General features: G+C 33.7%; 1 pseudogene across 1 annotated transcript; it reads right to left on the reverse strand.

The window, feature by feature from the left end:
* Positions 1-1,196: 1,196 nt before the first annotated feature.
* On the reverse strand, positions 1,197-2,030 carry LOC309963799 (SWI/SNF-related matrix-associated actin-dependent regulator of chromatin subfamily E member 1-like; annotated as a pseudogene). Its single transcript has one exon. The product of its transcript is annotated as an SWI/SNF-related matrix-associated actin-dependent regulator of chromatin subfamily E member 1-like (transcript).
* Positions 2,031-9,991: the final 7,961 nt, after the last annotated feature.

Below are 9,991 nucleotides of genomic sequence, written 5' to 3' on the forward strand. Positions count from 1 at the left end.
AATAAAAAAGGAAAGTCTAAGAAACATAATCTAGAGAAGCCTGAGGAAACTAAATATAATGTGATATCCTGGATGCAGTCATGGAACAGAGAAAGGACATGAGGCAAAAGCTAAGGAAATTTGAATAAAATATCAACCTTAGTTAATAATAATGCTTCATTAGTTGTGAGAAGTGTAATGGTAATTTCAACAATAGAGAACCTGAGTGTGAGGTATACAAGGAGTCTAATATTTCTGCAACTCCTAAACTTTCCTAAAATAAAAAATATATATTTAAAAGTTGTTTCTATCTGATTTTCTTCTCTGTAGTTTTTGTTAAATGCTGTTCTATTTGCTGTATTAATATTTTCATTGTAGATTCTAACCTGTATCAACTTAAATTTCCTAATTTGTGTTTATTGGTATTATGACATTGAATTCAAATTTGTCTTTATCTTTAATCTTTCTTCATTTGACTTAGTCTTAGAGAATTCGTTTAAGTTTAGTGTTCACTAAATATCTCACAATAATGGTATTTTTTAACATCTTAATGTAATAGACATTGTACAAAACAGAAACTCTGTCCTTTGTTAGAATGATTAGTAGCAATTTACCGACCAAGAACAATAATGCTTAAAATTGTTTTAGAGGCTCTTTTACATTGAGACAAACATAAGAATATAGAATTACATAAAAGAAATACATGAAGGCATTATGTACCCTTAAGAAAGAAGGCTTTTCTATTCTTCATTATTTTTCTGATGTTGCTCATTAGATTTGAGAATCCCAGTCTGTTCTTAACCTGAGAGCATAGTTCCTAAAATCCTTAATTTTCTAATGATATTTTTTATCATAAAGTTTTTGTGGTTAGAAAGTATCTTCATTTCACGGAATTACCATGGTCTAAGTAGTTTTACAATATTGTAACAAAAGGACTAGTAGCTATTTCTTCATTTTTCAGGGGAAAAAAATGTAGAAACTGGACGAGTATCAAAATCACCAAATTCACAATCATGCAAAGCACAACAAAATTCCATCGCTCTAGACATAAATGTCACATGCTATGGTTGTAAATATTTGGTTAAACCAAATCAAAATTATTCATGAAAAACATTTTAGGATGATCTTGGAGAACCTAAGCAAATTTTTTTTAAAAAACTCAAAAAACATTTTTTCATTTAATAAAAGTATTTAGAACACATAAAACAAGGCAATATTCATTCTTTTTTCCCATCTTCTTGTACGGGATCCGTTGGTGGCTCCTCCACGGTTGCGCTGTTGCTCTCCAAGCCCGTGTTACTATCACTGGTCCCTTCCTCTGCCAGACTGTCCACCCCCTCCTGCCCGCTCTCCTCGTCCTCTGGAGTAGATGTGCCTTCTTCACCATTCTGTTGACTTTCTGTCGTTTCTTCAAGGAGTGTCTCCTCTGTGTCCTTCAGGACGCTCTCGTCTTCTTTTCTTCGGTCTTATTAGCTGCTGGCTCCTCCTCAGGAACACTACTGCTCTGGCTGTGCTCAGCTTGCGCTGCTGCCTCTTTCTCCCTTTCTTCCTGCTTTTTGTGAGCCTGTTCCTCAGCCTGTGCAATTTCAGCTGCAGATTTTTCCATATCCACTTCTACTTTCAACCACACAAGCTTTTAAGTTCATTGTTAAATGAATCTGTGCTTTCCAGGAATTTCCTCTTCTTTTCTTGGTGTCACTCCTCTATTTGAAGAAGTTCAGCTTCTAGTTTTCACTGATGAACCGTTAAGGACTGGACCTGTCATTTGAGGACCTGCATTCTAGCTGTTATGACAACTGACCGAACGTCTGGCACCACACTCTCACTTAGGATTTCACGGATGAGGCGGTGGTTTCTCTGGAAACGGGCTATGGCTGTTTGCGTCATTGAAAAGCCATCATCATAATTATCGAATCTTCAGCAGGCTAAATGCTCATGTAAGGCTTTCCTTTCTCCATGCGAGACTGTCTCTGTCAACTTTCTTCCTCTAAAGCAGCTTCTGCACGACTTTTAGCACTTAATCCAGTATATCCTGTGGGCTTGCGTAGCATCTTGTCTTGAACTGGATATCTACTTCCTTCATGTGTGTTCCTTAACTACTTAACCAATAAGATAGAGTGGGTTTGATATCTACATTTTTTAATTCCCACACATCACATTATAAACTATTATATATTCAGTATAGGTTTGCAAAATAGTTGTAAAGCTGAATTCAAGGGTAATATCATATTACATAAATAACATAATATCACATTTATTTCTAAAATGCTGTTACTTGCTTGTATCAGAGCTACTAATAAAAATTTTGAAGTGACTGCAGTGAAATTTCTGATAGTTTTTTTTCCTACGTAAACTCTTTGATAAATTTATTAATGAACCATGAAATGTCCAATAAGCAGATCTTCCAAAAGACAGGTAGCAAGCAAAGCCTGTATAATCTACAAACTAGGTAAACAGTTGTAAATAAATACATGTAAAGCCTTCATACTTGACTGTAATAATCATAGATACCTTTATTAAAATACCTTTTTAATGATCAATTTATGTTGTCTGAGACTATATGGAAATACATGCATAGTACTAAGATAAATTTCTAACCAGCTTCCCTTCCAAAGCCAGTCTGCATGTTGCTGCCACATTGCTCTTCTTTAAAAAGCCTCCATCATTAGTGAACATAAATCAATTGAGAGATTGCCATGTTCAAGCACTGTGTCAGGGCTTAAGGGAAATAAAACGTGTATTAATACATAGTTCTTACCTTTATTAAAATAATTCAGTATTCTCAGGTTTGCAATTTTCTAGTTAACTCTCAGTTCCTTGTCTGTAAAGTGGTGACTCTAATAGTACCTACCTGACTACCTCATTTATTCATTCATTCATGCACTCAAATCATTCTTTTTTTTTCCATAGCACTAGTATATTCTGGGCACTGTTTTCTTACTCTGAATATAACAGTAACTAAGACACATAAAATTCTTGACATTGTGAAACTTCTAGTGAATGAAACAGACAATATTCAAATAAACAAATAACTATAAAATACAATTTTGGGTAGAGATAAATTCTAGGAGAAAAATAAAGTCAGGCAAACAACTAGATATTAAATATGAATGGGGGACTGTTTTTGAAAGGGTAGTTAAGAAGGCCTGTCTAAATAATACCTAAATAAAATGAAGAAGCAAGCAATGATCACCTGTGTGTGAGGAACGTTTCAGGAAGAACTAACAGGATGCAATGGCTCTGAGATAGAAATAAGCTCAGTATGGTATATTTTTGCTTGAGGAATAAAATGGAAAGTCAAGACAGCAGGAATGAAATGAATGAAAGTGGGGAGAGTGGGAGATGAACCTGGAGTCATGGCCAGAGCCAGCTCATAGAAGCCTTAAGGGCCATGGTTAGAGATTTGGACCTTACTAGAGAGTCTCAGAAGAGCGTCAAGAGGAAACAATTTCATGATTTCACTTTTTGGTTTTTTAAAGATAATTATTGTTGATATGTATAGCACAAGCTGTAGATGGTGTATATATAGCACAAGCCATAGGTAATGTATCACCTGGAGTTCTTGCTGGACACAATGCCACACTCAATTTTGCTACTTCGTGGAAAGCTTAATAAAAGGACTGTTAATAAAGACAACAAATTAGTAAACTATAGAGCAATAACATAGGGCCAATACTTGGGAGCTTTTACCACTACTGGACCCAGAAGCACAGAGGAGTGGAGCAGTTAGTGAAATGGGGAAAGAAAGAGCTGTGTGAAGAGGAGTGTCTGATAAAAATTAAGACCTTAAATTCGGGGACTGGTCAACCTCAAGTCACTCTGCATGGAAAGGTCTTGTTCTTAACTCTTGCTGTTGCCCCACCCACACACTCACCATTGGCCAAAACCAAATGCAATCTAGAATCAAGACTGAATCTAGATTCAGTCTGTTCAGGTCAGCTTAGAGAGGTTGAGAATTGTGGTGAGTGGAAGATGGAAGCTTTTCAGTACTGGAGCAGGATTGAAAGAAGAGGACCTGTTTACAAAAACTTGATAAGTTCTAGGCAAGATTTTGTTGTGGCTTCGAAAAACCCGGTAAGAATCTAGGTGGTAAGAAGTGGTGAGACACTGTGATGGTACAAGCAGAACTTACTGATGGTAAATGTGAAAGAAAGAGGAATCAAGATTCATTGCTGGTTTTCAGTTTGAACTACTGGACAGATTGCATGCTGTTTGGTGATATGGTAAGAGAGAAGGTATAGGAATGTACTTTGATAGGGGAGACAAAGAGAGGATCTCCTTTGAATAGTTTAACTTTAAATTAGACATCCAAATGGAGGTTCTGAGCAGGTGGTTGAATATTTTAGTCCATAGCTCAGCAGAGAGATTGGAGTTGGATATGTAAATCTTCGAGTCACAAGTACATAGATAGTATTTAAAACTATCACAGTGAGTATAAATAAAGAAGAGCAAGAGTCCAAGGTTGGGACATTACAAGAATTAGGGATTGAGACGAGGTAAAAAAAAATTTGAAAAAGAAACTGAGAAAGATTATACATGATATGGGAGGAAAATCAGGTCCCAGAGCCAGAAAGTAAAGAGCTTCAAGAAAGAATTGTTTTTAAAAGTAAAGAGAACAGGCCTAAAATACAATTGGCATGACAAAGAAAAAAAAAAAAAGTCACCTACTATCATTATCGCAAAGCTCACATTTTGGATTTAGCTAAATTATTTTTAATCCAGTTTCTGGTCTTTGGTATATGCTTCACCTGGGGCTATTTTCTAACCATCAGTTTCTTCAGTAGCATAATAGTGGAGGCTTGGGTGTAAATTCTTTCCTCTTGGATTTTAGCAAAGTAAAATAAGATTGTGAGTGTAAATGTATTAGATGAGTTTTATAAAAAAATTTCCAAAGAATTCAGAAAAAGTACAATTTATATCTGATTTGGGAATTAAGAACAAATTTATCATAGAAATTGCCTTTGGGATGAAAAGTGATTTGAATTTTGCTAAGCAGTGGGGAAAACAAAGAATTTTGAGCATAGGAAAAAATATGAGCAAAGACCCAGCAATTATAAAGTATGGGTCTCATTTGGAAGAATAGCAAGTTGTGATGTTTTCTGGAAATTAGGTGTGAATAGTGAATAAGCCTGGGACCATCTGTTGGGAAAAATCATAAATGACAGGCTAAGGGATTTGGATTTTGTATTGCATACAGTAGAAAAACCATGCATGGTTATTGAGTAGGTGATTACTGGTCGGACTGGGCTTCAAAGATTAATATAGCTGTGATGAGTAGGAAATATTGGAATAAGGAATGGTAGGTGTTTCATTGGATTTATAGTTAAAGTTTTAAGCATTTTCTTCATTTATTTTGGAAAAATAAGTGACATATACTTAGCACATTTCACTGGGCATATGAGTGAATGTTAAATATCCAGCTTCATTTTTCTGTGTAGGCAAGAGAGGATCTCAAGTCCAGGCTTTTTCTAGCCTTTGTTATGAAAGTTCCTCATTACCTGATGGAATCAGAATGCTAGAGATTGCCCATATTCATGAGTGCCTGACAAGGTATTCAAGAAAAAATTTATCATTTTTGTTTGAATAGGGTGAAGCCAGCACCATAGTAATGTGTTAATATGTGGTAAGAGGTGAAGTAACTCATTTTCAAGAGAGTGGTGATCATGTTGCTAATTGTCCAAAAACATAATATTGTACTCCACGAATCTAGCTAAGCCATTGCCCTTGATATAAGGCTGATATACTGGAATAAACCACCTATTCGAAAGGCAACTTTTGTGCTGCCATAGATGAGGAAATGCTAGGAAAATCATTTGTCTTAATATGGGCTCGTTTGCTCATCCATACAGAATGAATTAGATTAGTGTCTTTATTATAGACTCTCAATACAATATGTTATAATTTTTTTTGTGTCCGTGTTTCTCAGTCTTAACCATGCAATCCTTTTAAAATACAAAATCTAGAGCTATTATTGGCACTAGTATCCTGCAAATACATTTTATGAAATATTGCTGTAGGCATTTGTCAAGGCCAGATGGAACAAGGAAAGTACACGGGCCTTATACTGATTTTATATCCTGGCTCTACCATTTATCAGATAATTAGCTGTGACCTCCTGACTTAATCTATATGACATTCCATTTGCTCATCTGTAATATGTTGACTAATGTTATCCATTCTGCAAAGCATCTTAAAAATCAGACTTAATGTACTAAAATCACTGCCTGATACTCACGTGGTTGTTGTACCAAGCAGTCAATAAAGGGTGGCTATTTTATTATTATTGTTATTATATTAATATTATATTTACTCAAGCTTAGGTGCATTGATTTCAACCATAATATGGAAGATTAAAGATTTAAGATTTATTCATGAATTTTTTACATCTTTATTGAAATACAATTCATATACCACAAAATGTGCCATTCAAAAGGTACTGTTCCATGGGTTTAGTACAGTCATAGATTTAGGCAAACATCACTACATCTAAGTTTTGAACATATTCATTATTCCAGAAAAAAAACCCTGTATCTCTTAGCAGTCACCACCCATTTCCTCCCAATACCACCCCAACCCTAGTCAACTATGAGTTTACTTTCTGTCTTTATAGATTTGCCTATTCTAGATATTTCATTTAAATGGGATTATAAAATACACAATGTTTTGTTACTAGTTTCTTTCACTTATCACAATACTTTCAAGATTCACCCATGTTGTAGTATGTATCAGTACTTTGTCATTTTTTATTTGTGATATATTCCATTGTGTGGATGTACCACTTAATGTTTACACATTTATCAGTTGATGGACATTTGTCTTGTTTCTATTTCTTAGATATTATAAGTAATTCTGTGAACTATCATGCTCAAGTATTGTGTGGAATAATTTTTTATTCTGCTTGGTCACATATTTGAGAATACAGTTGGGGTCACATGTTATTTCTGTATTTAACATTTTGAAGAAAGGTTTTCAAGTCATCACCTCATTTTACGTTCCTACCAGCAGTGTATGATACACCAGCAGTGTATGTGCTAACTTCTCCACATCCTCTCTAACATTTGTTACTGTCTGTTTTTTATTATAACCATCCTAGTCAATGTGAATTAGTATATTACTGTAATTTCAATTTCTATTTCCCTACTAACTAATGGTGCTAAATAACTTTTCACGTGCTTATAGGCCATCTGAATATATTCTTTGGAAAAATATCTATTTGAAGCTTTAGCCCATTTTAAAACTGGGGTAGTTTTCTTTTTATTATTGATTTGTAAGAGTTCCTTATACATTTTGGATGCAAGTCCCTTGTTAGATATTTTCTCCCATTCTATGGTTTGTATTTTCACTTTCTTTATGGTGTCCTTTGAAACATGAAAGTTTTTAATTTTGATGAACCCAATTTACTTATTTTTCCTCTTGTCATTTGTGCTTTTGTGTCCTAAGATACCATTACTTATCCCAAGGTTATAATGATTTATGCATATGTTTTCTTCCAAGAATATAGTTTAAGCGGTAAATTTAGTATATAATCCAGTTTGAGTTAATTTTTTTATACTGTGGGAGATAAATGTCAATCAGATTCATTCATTTTCATGAAGATATCTAGCTGACCCTGCACCATTTTTTGAAAAGACTTTTCTTTCCCTATTTGATAGTCTTGACATTGTTGAAAATCAGTTGATGATAAATGTAAGGATTATTTCTGGACTTTCAATTTTATTCCATTGGTCCATGTCTGTCCTTGTGCCAGTACCATGCTGTCTTGATTACTGTAGTTTTTAAACTAAGTTTTGAAATCAAGAAGTCTGAGTTTTCCAATTTTGTTCTTTTTCAAGATTGTTTTGACTATCCTGGCCCCTTGAATTCCCATATGAATTTTAGGATCAACATGTCTATTTCCATAAAAAATAAACCAGTTGGGATTTTAAAAGGCTTTTTATTGAACCTGTAGATCAACTGGAGTATTATCATCTTAATAATATTAAGTTTTCTGATCCATGAGCATAGGATGTCTTTCATTTATTTTAATTGTTAAAAATATTTTTCAACAGTGTCTTGTAGTTTTCAGTGTGAAAGTCTTGTGCTTCTTTGATTAAATTGATTCCTACATCGTTTCTGATGCTATTTTACATGGAATTCTGTTCTTAAGTTTGTTTTTGGATTACCTACTTGTAGTGTATAGAAATATATTGATTTTTTTATGTTGATCTAGTATCCTGCAAAACTGCTCACCTTTTTATTTATGTGTAGATTTCTTTCTTTTTCTTTCTTTCTTTCTTTCTTTCTTTCTTTCTTTCTTTCTTTCTTTCTTTCTTTCTTTCTTTCTTTCATCTATCTATCTTTCTGTTTTTTCTGTGATGTCTTTGTCTGGTTTGGATGTCAGGGTCATACTGACCTCATACAATACTTTGAGAAGTTTAAAAGAGTTTGTGAAAAATTAATATTAGTTCTCCTTTAAATGTTTGGTAGAATTCGTTGGTAAAGTCATCTGGTCCTGAGTTTTTCTTTTAGGAAATATTTTAAATACTAATTCAATCTCTTTACTTATTACAGATCTACCAGATGTCTTCCTAGAATTTTTTTTCATCTGAGTTATCTAATTTGTTGGAATATAGTTGTTCATTGTACGTCTTACAATTGTTTTTTAATCTCTGTAAGCCTGGTCATGATGCCCCCATTCTCATTTCTGATTTGAATAATTTGCATCTTCTCCCTTCTGTTCTTGAGTAGTCTAGTGGAAGGTAACTTTGCCTATCTTTTTAAATAGGCAATTTTTAGATTTGTTGATTTTCTCTATTGTTTTCTATTCTCCATTTTGTTGATTTCTGTTCTAATCTTTATTATTCACTTTTTTCTCTTTGTTTTCCATTCAGTTTGCTCTTATTATTCTAGTTTCTTAAATTGGAAAGTTATTGATATGAGACCTTTCTTTTTTTAAAAAAAATATAGGTGGTAAAAACTGTGAATTTCCATCTAAAACACTCCTTTAGCTGCATCTCATCAGCTTTGGTAAAGTTGTGTTTTTGTTTTCATTCTTCTCAAAGTATTTTCTATTTTCCTTGTGATTTCCTTCTTGACTGATTGCTTATTTGATAGTGTATGGTGTAATATCCACATATTTGTGAATTTTCATTATTTCATAAAAATTTAATAATTGCTGATTTCTATTCAATTTCCTTGTGGTCATAAAACATACTTTAAGAAATAAAACATAACTTTTTGTCATTTCAAACAATTAAATGTATTGACATTTGTTTTATGGCATAACATACAATCTATATGCTGGATAATATTTCATGTACACTTGAAAAGAATGTGCATTGTACTATTGTTAGATAGGGTGTTCTGTAAATGTCTATTAGGTCTAGTTATTGTGCTTTTCAATTCTTTTATATCTTGTTGAGCTTTTGCCAGTTTTAACCTTTATAGAAAGTGTTGTATTGAAATCTCCAATTATTATTGTCTATTTCTCCCTCAATTCTGTCTGTTTTTACTTAATGTAATTTGGAGAGCTGTTTCTAGGTAGACACATAATTATCATAATCCTTTTGTCCTTATGAAAAGTCTCTCTTTACCTGCAGAAACACTTTTTTGTTTTAAAGTGTATTTTGTCTGAATTAATATAGCCACTCCAGCTCTCTTTTGGTTACCATCTTAGTCTATTCAGGCTGCTGTAACAAAATATCATAGACTGAGTTGCTTATAAACAACAGAAAATTGATTTCTCACAGTTTGGAGACTAGAAGTCTGAGTTCAGGGTTTCAGCATGGTCAGGTGAGGGCTGTCTTCCAGATTGCAGACTTCTCATTGCATTCTCACATGGAGAAAGGGGCTAAGGATCTCTCTGGAGCCTCTTTCATAAAGCACTAATCCCATTCATGAGGATTCCATTCTCATGAATAAAACACCTCCCAAATGCTTCACCTACTAATACCATCACCTTTGGAAGTTAGGAATTTACCATATGAATCTGAGGGGGATGCAAACATTTAGACCATGGCAGTTACTACTTGGA

The sequence above is a fragment of the Leucopleurus acutus genome (assembly GCF_964270905.1).
Source record: "Leucopleurus acutus genome assembly, chromosome: 7".
In the NCBI taxonomy this organism is placed as follows: domain Eukaryota; kingdom Metazoa; phylum Chordata; class Mammalia; order Artiodactyla; family Delphinidae; genus Leucopleurus; species Leucopleurus acutus.